Here is a 14,162-nt window from a genome sequence, read left to right on the forward strand (position 1 = left end):
GGCATAAAATTTATAACAGACATAATAAAAATGATTGCGTATGTATCACAAGGACAATCTAAAATTAACTATGGTGGTCCGTGCATGAGGACCTTGCTAGCAATTTAACCACACTGGAGAACTTTTTTTTTTGAAGGAGAGTTATTGAAAATATGTAATTTACACAATGATTGGATGTCTTTGATGCATTGTAAAGGATGAAATCTGCCATGAAAATATGCAGCATAAATTGACAGTGAAGGTCACATTGGCTGCATATTCTTGTGCGGTGTGTAGTTGAGATTTTGTAAAGTGTCATCCATTATGCGGCTTATTCACATAGGAACATGCCCTAAGGCTCACAAGTAATTTGTCTGTTCATAATCTGTATTATTTTTGTATTTAGAAACATGATAAATTGTGCTTTTTTTTGTTTGGGAACATTTGGCAGTTTTTCAACTATTGTTAGCTTTTTCAGTTCTACTAGGGTAAAGAGGAAAAAAAGAAAAAATATATATGTATTGTGTGTGTATGTATATATATTATACTTTTTTTTTAAATTTGCAAATTTACAGTATAATAAAATGTTGGAGTAGGTCTCTGTTTTTATTTTTGTTTAATGATATATCTATAGTGTTAGTTTATAGAGCTGCTTTGGCAAGTTTGCTCGTTTTATTTTTCCTATATTTGTTTTTATTTTGGATTTTTTTCTATATATACATATTCCATGTATATACTGTACACAGTGGGGATAAAAAGTATTTAGTCAGCCACCAATTGTGCAAGTTCTCCCACTTACAAAGATGAGGTCGACCTCGACTATGAGGGACAAAATGAGAAAACAAATCCTGAAAATCACATTGTCTGATTTGGAAAGAATTTTTTTTTCAAATTTTGGTGGAAAATAAGTATTAGGTCAATTACAAAAGTTCATCTCAATACTTAGTTATATATCCTTTGTTGGCAATGACAGAGGTGAAACGTTTTCTGTAAGTCTTCACAAGGTTGGCACACTGTTGCTGGTATGTTGGCCCATTCCTCCATGCAGATCTCCTCTAGAGCAGTGATGTTTCGGGGCTCTCGCTGGGCAACATGGACTTTCATGTCCCTCCAAAGGTTTTCTATAGGGTTTAGATCTGGAGACTGACTAGGCCGCTCCAGGACCTTGAAATGCTTTGTTTTTTACTCAACTCTAATAAGTAAATGTCTATATAATTATAGGGAAAAACAGCTTTGTGTCACAGTCACTGGAAGAACTGTCTGGGTCTGGTGGTAACATGACTTCTGGGTCCAAGCGAGGTAGCTGCTTTGCTCATGCCTTTATTCACTACATAGCAGTCATGTATTCCTGTCTAGGTAAGTAGAACTGGCATGAACACTCTAGAGGTAGGGAGGTGCTAGAGGAAGGAGGTGTGAACCCCTAGTATACGGAGATAAGAATTTCGCAGCACACTCTTATTTAAATAACTTACATTTTTATTTCCATATGTAGGCAACAGGCAGAAGTGTGTAGTTGGGTGAAAGTGAGCAACATATGTTACTTTTCCACCCTATCCCTGGTCTTTATCACAAAGTCACTGTATGGCAGGTGAAGTAGGGCGCTTCTGAGCCCAAGTCATGTCCTTCCAGCACCCTGCTTCACCTGCCATACAGTGACTTTGTGATGAAGACCCTGGATAGGGTTGAAACATAAAATATGTCGCTGGCTTCCCTGAACCTTGTATGATGTCTGGCGGACACATCATTGGTGGGAGATATGTATCACGAAGGTGGTTGTCATCAGTACTGTAAGCCCGGAAGCAATCTCCAGCACATATAGTAGTGAGAGTGTTAATAGGGTGGGGCAAGGGCCTGGTTTATGAGCAGTCAGAGAGATGGGTGGTAGAAAAGGATCCCGGCACTCACGTGTGAACAATTAATTATTTATTCACATCAGCAAAACAAAGGCTCTGGTGGAGCTGAAAAGTTTTGCTGTTGTGAATAAATAATTAATTCTTCACACGTGAGTGCCGGGATCCTTTTCTACTGTAGTATGTAACCTCTTCACGTGCACCACTGAAACAAGACGATAAATGACAAAGTGCCAACTATTATTTTTATTTTAGAGAGATGGGTGGGACTGGCTGCTCACATATCCCCACCTCGGGGTGTAGCATGATGGATATAAGGAAGTCCAGCTGTATCATTATTGCACAATCAGTGGAGGTAAGCAGGCCTCCTGTCTGATGTCTCCAGACTAAGCTGGTATACTGAATACTATCCAGCCTGAGTGTCCTAGACAGTGTCCTAGACTATCATTCAAGTGCTGTTATTTGAATGATAACATCATTCTGATATCACCAGCCTGGATGTTTTACTTAAACCACTTCCCATGCCTACCTCAAATGCAACCGAGTGAGTAGAAACTTTACAACCTTTAAAGCAGGGCTGTGGAGTCGGTAAGCCAAACCTTCGACTCCGACTCCTCAATTTCCAGGACACCGACTCCACAACTCCGACTCCATCATACTCTCATGTTTAAGTGATAAATTTACGGTAGGACACGTTTTTATCAGCTAAAAGTCCAGACGCTTAGATCAGGAACAGGACAGACATTTATAGGACATTTCATAACTTTCCCAAATTCTTATGAAAAAATATTCCCCACAAACTGCATTGAACTACTGTACCCAATTTATTATATATTTTCGGAGTCGGTCTATTTTATATCGTCTCCAACTCCGACTCTGACTCCACCAAAATGGGCACCGACTCCACGACTCCAACTCCACAGCCCTGCATTAAAGTCTAAATACATGTCTGCTTATTGCCTACACATGTAAATGAAGCATTTTCATTACAGAAATAAGAGTGTGCTGTGAAATTCCTATCTACATTTATCTCAGTCTACGCTGGAAGCTGTACGACAGGATGGTTATACACCAAATACACCAATTCTGTTGTTTCGCCGACTTCAGTTATCTCTGATAGCCGGGCACCCCATCTGCTCCTGCTACATTGCCTGCAGTTTAAACTTCACAATTTACATGTACAATGGCATGAACATGCAATCTACATGTAAAAATGATTTAAAATGTTAAAAAATACTAAAAAAGAAGAAAAAAATTGCCATCAACCACTTTATTATACCATAAAATAAACATATAAAGAAATCGGTATGGCCATGTCTGTAGTGGACTAAGTTCTAAAACTATTACCGTATGTTATAATCCAACATGAAAAAAGAAAAATTGCCAGAATTGCTGTTTTTGTTTAATGAAACATTGTGTGTCCATTTTGATGGATTTGGTGGAAAATCCACCAACACATAATAAAAGACCAGACAAAAATTGATTTAGAAAATGCAAATGATGAATTGGGTCATGTTTTTAGGTAAATAAGGGGTTTTATTGTGTGTCATCAAGTCTGTGTAAAGCTAAGCTACGTCATTGGAAAAATGTAAAGATGAGAATGGTTATAAGTAAAACTGCTACTTATTGTTATACCTCTTGAGGAGAAACTTTTAATGTCATTTTCAAACTGGTGTCACTCCTTGGTGGTTACTGTTCTGGTACCTCTTAAGAGCCCTAAAATGCAACATTGTGCCAGAAAATAAATTCAACGCAATCAGCACACCTAAAGTTAGATGGCTTTTCTACCTTCTGAATCATGCTTGTACCCAAAATAATAGTTTATAACTTTATATGTGTTATTGGTTTATTTTCTGGCAAAAATCTATTATGTCAAAATGTTCACTACACCTTTACATGAATTCCTTGAAAGTTGTAGGATCCAAAATAGTTGCACTTTCTGGGCATTTCTGCTAGACTTGTACCTCAGAGGCTTTGAAAATGCAACATTCGACTTGAAAAGCTAAATGACAATTCTTATGGTTTGCTGCCATATATGAGGTCCTGCCATATATGAGGTCCTGCCATATATGAGGTCCTGCCATATATGAGGTCCTGCCATACTTGGGAGATTTTGCGTAACAAATTGTGAGAATCTTTTGAGAATGAAATATTTTAAGCTAAAGTTACATATGATTGGAAAACAAACTTACTATTAAAAAAAAAGTTAAATGTTTCATAAAGAAAAACATTCTAAAAATTAGTGGAATGAAAAAAATGAAAAAAAAGTTAACCCCACAAAAAAGTGTCAAGACAGATTTCAAAACTTGGGCTCCGTCCGTAAGGCCAAAACTGTCTGTGGGATTAAACCAGGGGTACAAGACTTTTTCAAGCCTACGGGTCACATTGTCATGTTGAATTATTTCTAAGGGCTACAATGAAACTTGAAGGAATATTACCTTTTGAGAGATTTATGGCAAATATAAAGTTTATGCCATAAATCACACAGAGATGTGGGTTGCACTGCCAGGGCCCTCACATATCTGGATTATGGGGGTGCTCTTCACCACCATTCAGTGCTCGAGAGTGGAGAAGACCATGCACACATGTAACTCTCTCCATTGAAGACTATGGGTGTTGTAGTAATTTTGTGCATTTCAAGATTCCTTTAAAATAGAATTGAGAAAGTTGCACACATAGGGAGCCATTACTCTGGTTTACATTTGCCTTTTTGGAGTGCAAAAGAGGGATCAAGGAACTTGACCCTCTTGATGTATAGGGGACCTGGGGAACATAGTACTCGATTCGTGCTTGCCAATCCCTGCTTTTGAGCAATTTTTTTGACACAATAATTGGATAGCAGGCTGCATGTGGCCCCTGGCTGCATGTTGTGCCTGCATTAAATTGTTATTCCCAACATTGGAGATTACAACCTATTCAAAGATAGGGTGATAACTCGTGGATTGGTGGGGCTCATAGTTTTGGCTGAAGGTATCCGTAAAGAGTTTTAGTAATAGAGCTACCATGTGCTACCCACACCCAGGTTCTAGGTAACCATTTGGGTCTTATAAACTATTGAAGACAACACTTACCTTGATGATTCTGGTCGAAAGATGACTTCTACTGAGTAGAGACAATAAAACCTGAGATGAATTCCCCTCTATATATAGCAAGAATATTAATGAAACTGCTTCCATAAATGGTCTTTTCTTAATTTAAAACAACTTATTTTGTGGGCAAATGGTTATTAGAATAGCACTTCTTCTAACCCTTCCCTAACGGTCTCCTCCCTAGTATTGTATTACTTGACTTCTTGTTCTTGGCTGAAGTGTTAAGATTCTGAAGAGATGTCTGGTGTGATAACGATTGTTCATTAGAAACTTAGATCTATTTTAGGAGGAAACAAAATAAAGTTTTCATTAGATAGTTGAATTGTGAGAATTGAGCTTCTGGAAATTACTCTAGTTTTTCTAGCAAGAGTATTGATAATGGACGTCGTAACATCAACTCTTAAACTCACTGGTCTGAGTCTTAGAACAATGAGTTTCTAGCTGAACGGAATCTCTGACCAAAAGGTTGGTATATAAAATGAGAATGCTTGGTCTGGGGGATAATGTGTGCAAGTGGGTAAATAGCTGGCTGAGTGATAGAAAGCAGAGGGTGGTTATCAATGGAGTAAGCTCAGGGGGTTTCAGGGTTACTAGCGGGGTGCCTCAAGGGTCTGTCTTGGGCCCTATATTATTTAATATATTTATTAATGATCTAGTGGAAGGGTTGCATAGTAAAATAGCAATATTTGCAGATGATACTAAACTTTGTAAAGTAGTTAATACAGATGAGGATAGGGCACAGCTACAGGAGGATTTAGATAAATTGGGGAGTTGGGCCAAAAAATGGCAAATGGGGTTCAATGCCGATAAATGTAAGGTCATGCACATGGGAAAGAAAAACAGCAGTCACCCATACATATTAAATGGGAAAACGTTGGGGAAATCTGACATGGAGAAGGACCTGGGCGTCTTGGTTAATAGCAAATTAAATTGGAGTGCCCAGTGTCAGGCAGCAGCTGCGAAGGCAAATAGAGTCATGGCATGCATCAGAAGAGGAATAGGGGCATATGATGAGAACATTGTTCTTCCTCTGTATAAAGCGCTGGTAAGGCCGCACTTAGAATATTGTGCACAGTTCTGGGCTCCGGTGCTCAGGAAAGACATATTGGAGCTAGAGAGGGTACAAAGGAGGGCGACTAAGGTAATAAAGGGAATGGAGGGACTAGAATACCCAGAGAGGTTGGCAAAATTAGGCCTATTTACGTTGGAAAAGAGAAGGTTTAGGGGAGACCTCATAAACATGTATAAATACATCAGGGGGCAGTACAGAGATCTCTCCCAAGACCTGTTTATACCAAGGATGGTGACAAAGACGAGGGGGCACACTATGCGTCTGGAGGAAAGGAGGTTCCTGCACCAGCATAGAAGGGGATTCTTTACGGTCAGAGCCGTGAGACTCTGGAACTCTCTGGGAGAGGAAGTGGTGATGTCCAACTCACTTAATGAGTTCAAGAGAGGCCTGGACGCCTTTCTTGAGAACAATAAAATTACATCTTATGCTTAGTGATAGTTAATTAATCCAGATTGGTGTCGGGAAGTGAATTTTTCCTCAATGATGTCAATTGGCCTATACCGCATGTTTTTTTTTTTTGCCTTCCCCTGGATCAACGCTGCGGAATAGCTGCAGTGCACAAGAAATAGGCTGAACTGGATGGACGCTTGTCTTTTTTCGGCCTTATAAACTATGTAACTATGTAACTATGACTCGCCCAAAAAGGACACCGACTCCACAGCCCTAGTGAGGAGTCTAACCTTTGAAATATTTCTGATTCTTTTCCTGCTTTTCAATGGGGAAACAGTACAAGTCTCTTTTCTGAACCACAATCACTTTTTTTTTTATTAAATAGGTACAAAGACATAATGATAGGGAATTTAGATTGTGAGCCCCAATGGGGACAGTGATGATGTCTGTAAAGTGTTGTGGAACTGTGGAATATGATGGTGAAGTATACGCAAAGCATAATTATAATAGATATTCAGAGCAAAATAGTTTTCTTACATAGTTTTCATTGCAATTGTTTCATTTCTCTATTTTGACTTCCTCAAGTGTTGACCAACCGGTTGTCACAGCCTGATGAGCCCATAACACTAGTAGTATTTCCACCTATAATTATCTTTTAAGTCGTTTATATAGCCCGTTGAGCAAGAATATATAAAATCATCGGTTGAGGGCAGTGAAAAGAGTAAAGTTCAGTGAATCTTTGAAAAAGCTAGCTGCAAATCTACTTTTTCATTTTAGAAAACAAAATTTTCCCCTTTTGAGACAATACATGCGAAGGTATTGATTAATATTTTACACTCCAAGGTTGTATATCAATGAAACCTCACAAACCTCTTGATGCATTAATGTTTTATTTCACTTGTGATAAGTATATAAATCTGCAGGTATATGATCCCGTCCTCATAAATCTTTTAGTTGAGGATTCAAACATGGAAAGACTTGCTATTTTGTAGTATTGTGAAATACTACATTCTGTTGTTGCTTCTATACAACTCCTTGTCTGATTTTTCAATGATTGTTTAGAACCAGGTGTAATGAAGGCAGTGACTGGAATTGGTAATTATAATACGTTTTTGAGATTTTTGTGTTTAGCTTTAAAAATAATACAAGAAAACAAATGTTCATTAAATGTTAATCATTTTTAATTACAACAAGTTTTGATCAAATACGTCCTCAATGATCCTGCTCAATGTCTATTACTTGTACAATCTGGGCATCTTTGGGGCTATAGCAGTGTTTCCCAAACTCCAGTCCTCACGACCCCCAACAGGTCATGTTTTTAGGATTTCCTTAGTATTGCACAGATTATGGAAGTATCATCAAGACATTCGGGAATTCTCTCACCTGTGCAATACTATGGAAACCCTGAAGGCATGACCTGTTGGGGGTCGTGAGAACTAAAGTTTGGGAAATACCGTACTATAGTGATATCAAAGAATAGCATGTATAATTTTTTGGTATTTTACTAGAGCCAATAAAAGTCACTTTAATTCAGAACTCTACATTCGTGTATGAGAAACACGTTGCATTCTTCCATTTTGAAAACATCTTGAAATTTCATGAACGTTTAACGAGCATTATTAAAAACCAGTTTCGTACATGTAACTTCCTATCACGTAGCTACACAATGATCTTACTTAATTTGATCTAAATATTGTAAGCTTGTCTTAAACTGCAGAGAGCCTGATCTTGGGTAATTGTCTTCCAGAGATCTGGGATTTCAGCTGGCTCGGCAAAATAGAGTTCAGCAAATTTGGCATTGAACTCCATGAGAACAAATTTCCAGTAGTCTGAATCTTCTATACTTGTGTCAGGTTGAATTCTCCATTCTGGATAGATTCTTCGATATTCTTTGTAATAGCACCACTCTCCTCCTGTGTCTGGATTTATGAACATGTCATTGGAGAGCACATCGGTGGTGCAGATGGAGTTACAGAGAGCGTTGCAGTCTGACCAGGTATATTGAGCCAGTCCCTTTGGTCGATGAGCCGATGAAAAATGTTCCCTGTGATTAAAGCCTCCAGACTCGCAGGGAGCTCTGCAAAATGGACATTTCTTGCCACATCCGATCACGATCTTGAATAATTCTTCTCGAGGAGGGAATTTTAAATTATCGAGAAGTGATTCAATGTTCACAGATTTCATGTCTGATATTAATTCTTTCTCTAACTCACTGAGAAACAATTCCACATCATGGGAAAACTGAGGGATCTTCACAGTATTTTGGAAAGACATAAGTTTCATGTCCTTTTGTGCTAACACCACAAAATTGCTTACAATTTTGGAAAATCTGTCAAAAAATGTTAATATATCTGGACTCTTCTTTACATATGGATCTCTCAAAGCGAATTGAATCTTTTTACAAATTGAAGAGATGAGATCTTGAATCAGCATGTGTAATTTTGAAGAATCTTCATACCTCTTTACAACATATACTGAAATCCAGTTTCTTATGTACATTTCGTGTTCATTAATGTATTTGGCATAGCTGTGAAAGTCTTTCCTTTCCAGGAGCACCTTTAGGACATTAAACTGAAAATTCTTTGACTCCATCCGTGCTGTAATGGAATCTACAATTTTTCTCCCAAGATTCTCGTGGATGTGCACTTTTATTGCAGGCTTAAGAGTTTGCTGGCAGAAGCTTTAAGCTCTCTAATTCAATTCATCCTCGATTTGGAACTTGCTTTTGAAGATTGAAAAATACCTCGTTTTCAAGTGGTCTAAAAAATTGTTTGGATCATTTTTTGAGCAATAGTTATCATGCATCTTCTGAAAGTGAGGGACAGCTCTCCCAAAAACATGTAACTTTAGGTACACCTCATATAAAGCAATCTTTTGTAAAGAATATGATGTCTTTAAGTTTAGACAAAATAGTGCGATCAATGTAAGACTTTTCCATCTTAAATAATCCCTGTCCATATCCTGCTAGAGAGTGACCTTACATTCTGCAGTATTTCGTTTACCGCAGAACCTTTATTTCTCATCTCTCGTTTCAGTTGTTCTAATATTTCACTCTCCACCTGACCTACATATAAACTGGACAATATATTTCCCCAAATAATTTCATATTGTTCCTTCAGCTGATTATCAGTCACATTTTTCTGCTTTTTCTCAGTTATTTTCAAATAACTGAAGATTGTGTCTTCAATGATCTCTTGGATACCACTTTGCATCTTTTGAATCTCACGTCTTCTGTTGTTCATTTGAACAGTTTCTCAAAATTTTGTTAAAATAAAAACATTGGGGTCCTGTGTAAGAGATTTTGAATAACCGCTGAACTCTTCCTTGTATCTTTCAATAAGGCGAACATTATTCTGACCACTGCTAAATATATTTTCCAACTCCTGGGTGATTTGAGCTTGCTCCTTGTCCAACATTTGTTCCCCTGAAGTCTTAACAGATTTCTCTATTTCTTCTATCGCAGTGTTATTTTGTAACTGATACTTAATTCTGTTTTCTTGCTCTACCCACCACAGCTGAACCTGTTTTTTGAAGTTCCACTCTAGTTCGGAATATCTTCTTAACAGTTTATCATATGCTTCTGCTATTAGAACATTCCCGAAATGGAAAATGAAACTTTCATATTTCACAGCCATCCATAAACTCCTAATCCATTCATGAAACGTGTTTAATTCCTGAGGGGCAGGAGATCCCGGCTGTTGTAGAGATGTTTTCACTGTACCCAGAACTAACCGATGCCATTGGTGGTGTCCCGAGAAAAAGATTAGGAACGTAGAACGTGTTGGTTTCTGGATTGTAGTCAATAATATCAGTAAACTTCAACAGTTTTGACCTTTTTTCCATTTCTGCTGCTTTGTTATTTCATTCAAATCTTTTAGAAGCTTTGTTCGTGCGGTCATATTATTATAATCAGCAGAAATATCTGGAACATTCTGATGTATAAAGTGACAGTTCGGTCTTTTTCCAACTTCTTTCATTCTAAGGAATGCATGGACCACAATCTGTATGGTGTCCTTCATATCTGATACATTTTCCATCGATATGTTAACAAGGGTGATGTCACTCAACCCAACCACAAGTGTGGCCAACTCATTATCATGTTCATAATTATCTGCTAAAGATTCTTGTTCAGAAGTTTTTAACCCCTCAGTATCAATCACCAAAATAAATTCACAGCTAAACGCCTCTGGGAAATTCTCCTTCACTTTAATCAGAGTCATGAAGGCTCCTCGAGTGCATCTACCACTGGCCACAGGGAACTGCAGACCAAACATGGTGTTCAGGAGGGTGGACTTCCCTGAACTTTGCACTCCCAGCACAGTTATCACCCTCATCCTACATTTTCTCCCTGTCTTGTTATCCAGTTCAGTCAGGACATCAGTTATCCACTGTAAGGGAATGTTGGAGGCATCTCCATCCATCAGCTCCAGCGGGAACCCATCCAACAGGAGATTAGCAGCTATTTCTGGGAGATTATTGAATTGTCTTTGATTTGATGATAATTTTCTTTCTCTGACCATGGAGCACTCAGCCTCATAAAATTGGCTCATCTCTCGCAGAAAATGTTCCAACCCTAAAGAACTCTCGGAAATTTTCTGACGTAAAATTTTTAGTTCAGGTTCATTAGAATTTTGATTGGTGATTTTCTTTTTCAAATCCTCACGTAGAATTGATATATTCTTTCTAGCAATAGCATCAAGAAAGAGTTTCATCCATTTAAAAAAATACCGTCTTTCTACTACATTGGATTTTGTCATCACATTGATGAATTTGTGGACCTCACTGTTATATTGTTTTTCTTGTATCTCATTGCATTGCCTCAACAATTTGTAATCCGTACTCTTCATTTTACCCTGGTCTTTCATTCGGCATATTTCTTTTTCAGTTTTAGACAATTTCTTCCAGAGCTCCCCCCTGCAATTTTAATCTTCTGCTTTTATAGTCAGCCACATCCTTTATTTCTTGAGTGATTGACAGAGCGTGATTTTTAGCTTCTTGGCATTTTGCGTTGAATTCATCCACCTCTATGCCAAGGTGATGAGCTGTGCGTGACATATCAATCAGGCTTAAATGATGAGACTGTCTTTTTGAAAAGTTTTCAATGTAGTTTTGCAGTTTCCTGATCAAATCTGCTGTATTCCTTCCGTTTAGAATTCTACAATTCTGGAAGGTGTCGATCGTGTCCTCAATGGGCTTGTCAACTTGCCTCTCGGGAAGTAGGTAAAATGTGACATCTTTACTCTGATATTCTGACAGAAACTTGACATTTCTATCTGTAAGTTCTCTGCCAAAAATAAAAACAGCTGATGACGCTTCTGTTAAGAAGGTGAATGGTTTCCTATTATTAGAAATGTCTCCATGTAAATTACTAACAGCAAAAGGTTCTGGATAAGAATTTGTTCCACCAGGAAAAAAGTGAAAAATTTCAACTAAGCCACGAGAGAGTTTTCTGAACGTTCCCACTTTCCATGTCTGGGTTCACAAAATGGTCATAGGGTGTTTGTCCCCGATTCAGAATGCTGTTAAGAACTTTAGATTTTGATACACTACAATCCCCCAGTCTCACGAAAGAGAAAACCGGCACACTAATGTTCACCAAATTGTCTTCTCTAAAACCTCTGTTTTCTGTTAATGCTCGTGGTCTCCATCGTTTTACAATGTCTCTCATTGCCCAAAGCAAGAAGGTAAATGTCTTCCCATCACCACACGGGAGCAACAGGGGAAGAGCAAACTGGCACACGGACATCTTTGACATTATCTCTTGCTGTAAAAAGCTATCGGAACAATGCAAGATGGCGCACACAACATCCAGTGGGTGGATGGGGACTTCTGCCGTGTCTTCATCAAACAGAAAGTCACTATCGTTTCTACGCAATTTTTCATGGTCTTCTGTTTCCTCTACAGTCGTTCTTCTTGTTGATGGATTAAGGGCCATGATTTTTTTGTAAAAAATACCAGGGAATATCTTCAACAGTATTACATCTGGTATTCTTCATGGTGTCCAGCCCGATATCCAAAATGTCACTGACTATAAGTTTAGATGTTAAGTATTTTCTCAATCCTAGAAGCTCCAGAGTGTCTGAAAGTGTAGAGGAGCCTCCTGTAATAAGACAAAGGAAAGTTCAGATAAACTTTTATGCTTGAAAACTATAACATTGGTTATATGGGCTGCACAGGTGTACAGGTCTAATATACAGAATGCGTGACCCAGCACCCTTTATTAAATGCCGTAACTGTAAAATTTAAAAAAAGGAAAATGAAACAAAAAAAAAACACTTTTATAATTTATGATATAGGGAAAATATATATTCTTGTACCGCGTTAGCCAGTAGATAGAAAAATATTTAGATTTCAGAGTCCTCAGTGGTTGATACCTTTTAATGTCTAACTGAAAAGAGGTAACAAATTGCAAGCTTTCCAGACTACTCAGGTCTCTTCATCAGACCTGAGTAGTCTGGAAAGCTTTCAATTTGTTACCATCTTTTCAGTTAAACATTAAAAGGTATCAACCACTGAGGACTCTCAAATCTAAATATTTTTTTATAATTAATGCAAATTATGGCCTTTTTTTGTCTTATCGGCTTAATGACTTGTGACAACACACAGACTAACAGTCACTATATGATTGGTTGAAAGGTACCAAAATTTTAATAAAATGCAGTTTCTCCTCCCCACCACCCCACACTCACAAAAAGGGTTTATATATTACTTCCTAAATGAGGGATTGACATTGTGTATGGGATTTTCCTGATTCTTCCCTGACACCAGATATCAATAAAGAAGAATGGGAGAATGGGGTATCTTAAATTTTAGCACACCCAATCTTTTTGTTTTTAAAGGACATAGTCTGTCAGTTGACGTGTGTGAAATGACTCATTCCCTTCTATCTGCGCCCTCAGCCGAACACACATTTATATGTTCAGTATTATACAAACAAAAGGCAGGTGTGGAAACAATGTTGCAAAGTAAGAATGCTTTAAAAAATTGAGGTGTTAGTCCCTTTACGACCTTTGACATACCCATATGTCATGGTCGGATAGGGGTTCCAAACGTTTGACATATGGGTACATCATTGCAATCATGCAGGGCACATGAGAAGTGCCAAGTCGATTTCCGATGGGAACTCAGCTCAAGGTGAAGCCAAGACCCAGCTGTCACTGCTTGGAGCTGTGCCCACACTGCCTCGTGCATTTTAACCCCCTAAATGCCGCGATCAATTTCGATCACGGCATTTAGAAAAACTGGGAAAAGGAGGGGGCTTCCTCTCCTTTCCGATCGGCACCCCGTGACATCATCATGAGGGTCTGATTGTTCCCTTGGCAACCTGAGGTCTGGCGAGCCAGCTACGGCAAGCATTTTAGACCATGTCAGGAGCAGGGTTTAAGAGGCTTCTGTCAGTTCAGCACTGACGCGTAAAAGGAATTGCAGCACTGTTGCATTGCAATACATTATACCAGCAATCACAGTAAAAAATGTTAAAGGGACTAAGTAAAAAAAAAAAAAGTAAAAAAAAATTGTAAAATATTAAAAAAAAAACACAAAATAAAAAAGAAAAGAAATTAAAAGAATAGTATACCTTTATGTAAAAAATAGTACATATATTTGGCATCTCGGCATCCGGAACGACCCGATCTATAAAACTGTCACACTAGTTAACCTCTTCAGTGAACACCGTAAAAAAAAAAAAAAATGTGGCAAACAACTATGCTTTTTCATCATACGCCGAACAAAAAGTAGAATAAAACGCAATCAAAAAGTTGAACTGAAATAAAAATGGTACGT

At 38.1% G+C, this 14,162-nt stretch overlaps 1 protein-coding gene and 1 pseudogene across 2 annotated transcripts in view; both read right to left on the reverse strand.

Moving 5' to 3' along the window:
• Positions 1 to 14,162, reverse strand: part of LOC141162608 (perforin-1-like) — a 59,984-nt gene that overhangs the window by 6,231 nt on the left and 39,591 nt on the right. The window contains exon 1 of one of the 2 annotated variants that reach the window (XM_073648880.1): positions 4,901 to 5,107. The exons of the other annotated variant lie outside the window; for it this stretch is intronic. The gene's annotated coding sequence lies outside the window, so the exon portion shown is untranslated. Of the gene's footprint in view, positions 1 to 4,900; positions 5,108 to 14,162 lie in introns of those variants that run through there. 2 annotated transcript variants of the gene reach the window in all.
• Positions 7,866 to 13,403, reverse strand: LOC141162723 (up-regulator of cell proliferation-like; annotated as a pseudogene).

The sequence above is a fragment of the Phyllobates terribilis genome, unplaced genomic scaffold (assembly GCF_046119375.1).
Source record: "Phyllobates terribilis strain yellow unplaced genomic scaffold, ASM4611937v1 Scaffold_9__5_contigs__length_417890890, whole genome shotgun sequence".
Classification (NCBI taxonomy): Eukaryota; Metazoa; Chordata; class Amphibia; order Anura; family Dendrobatidae; genus Phyllobates; species Phyllobates terribilis.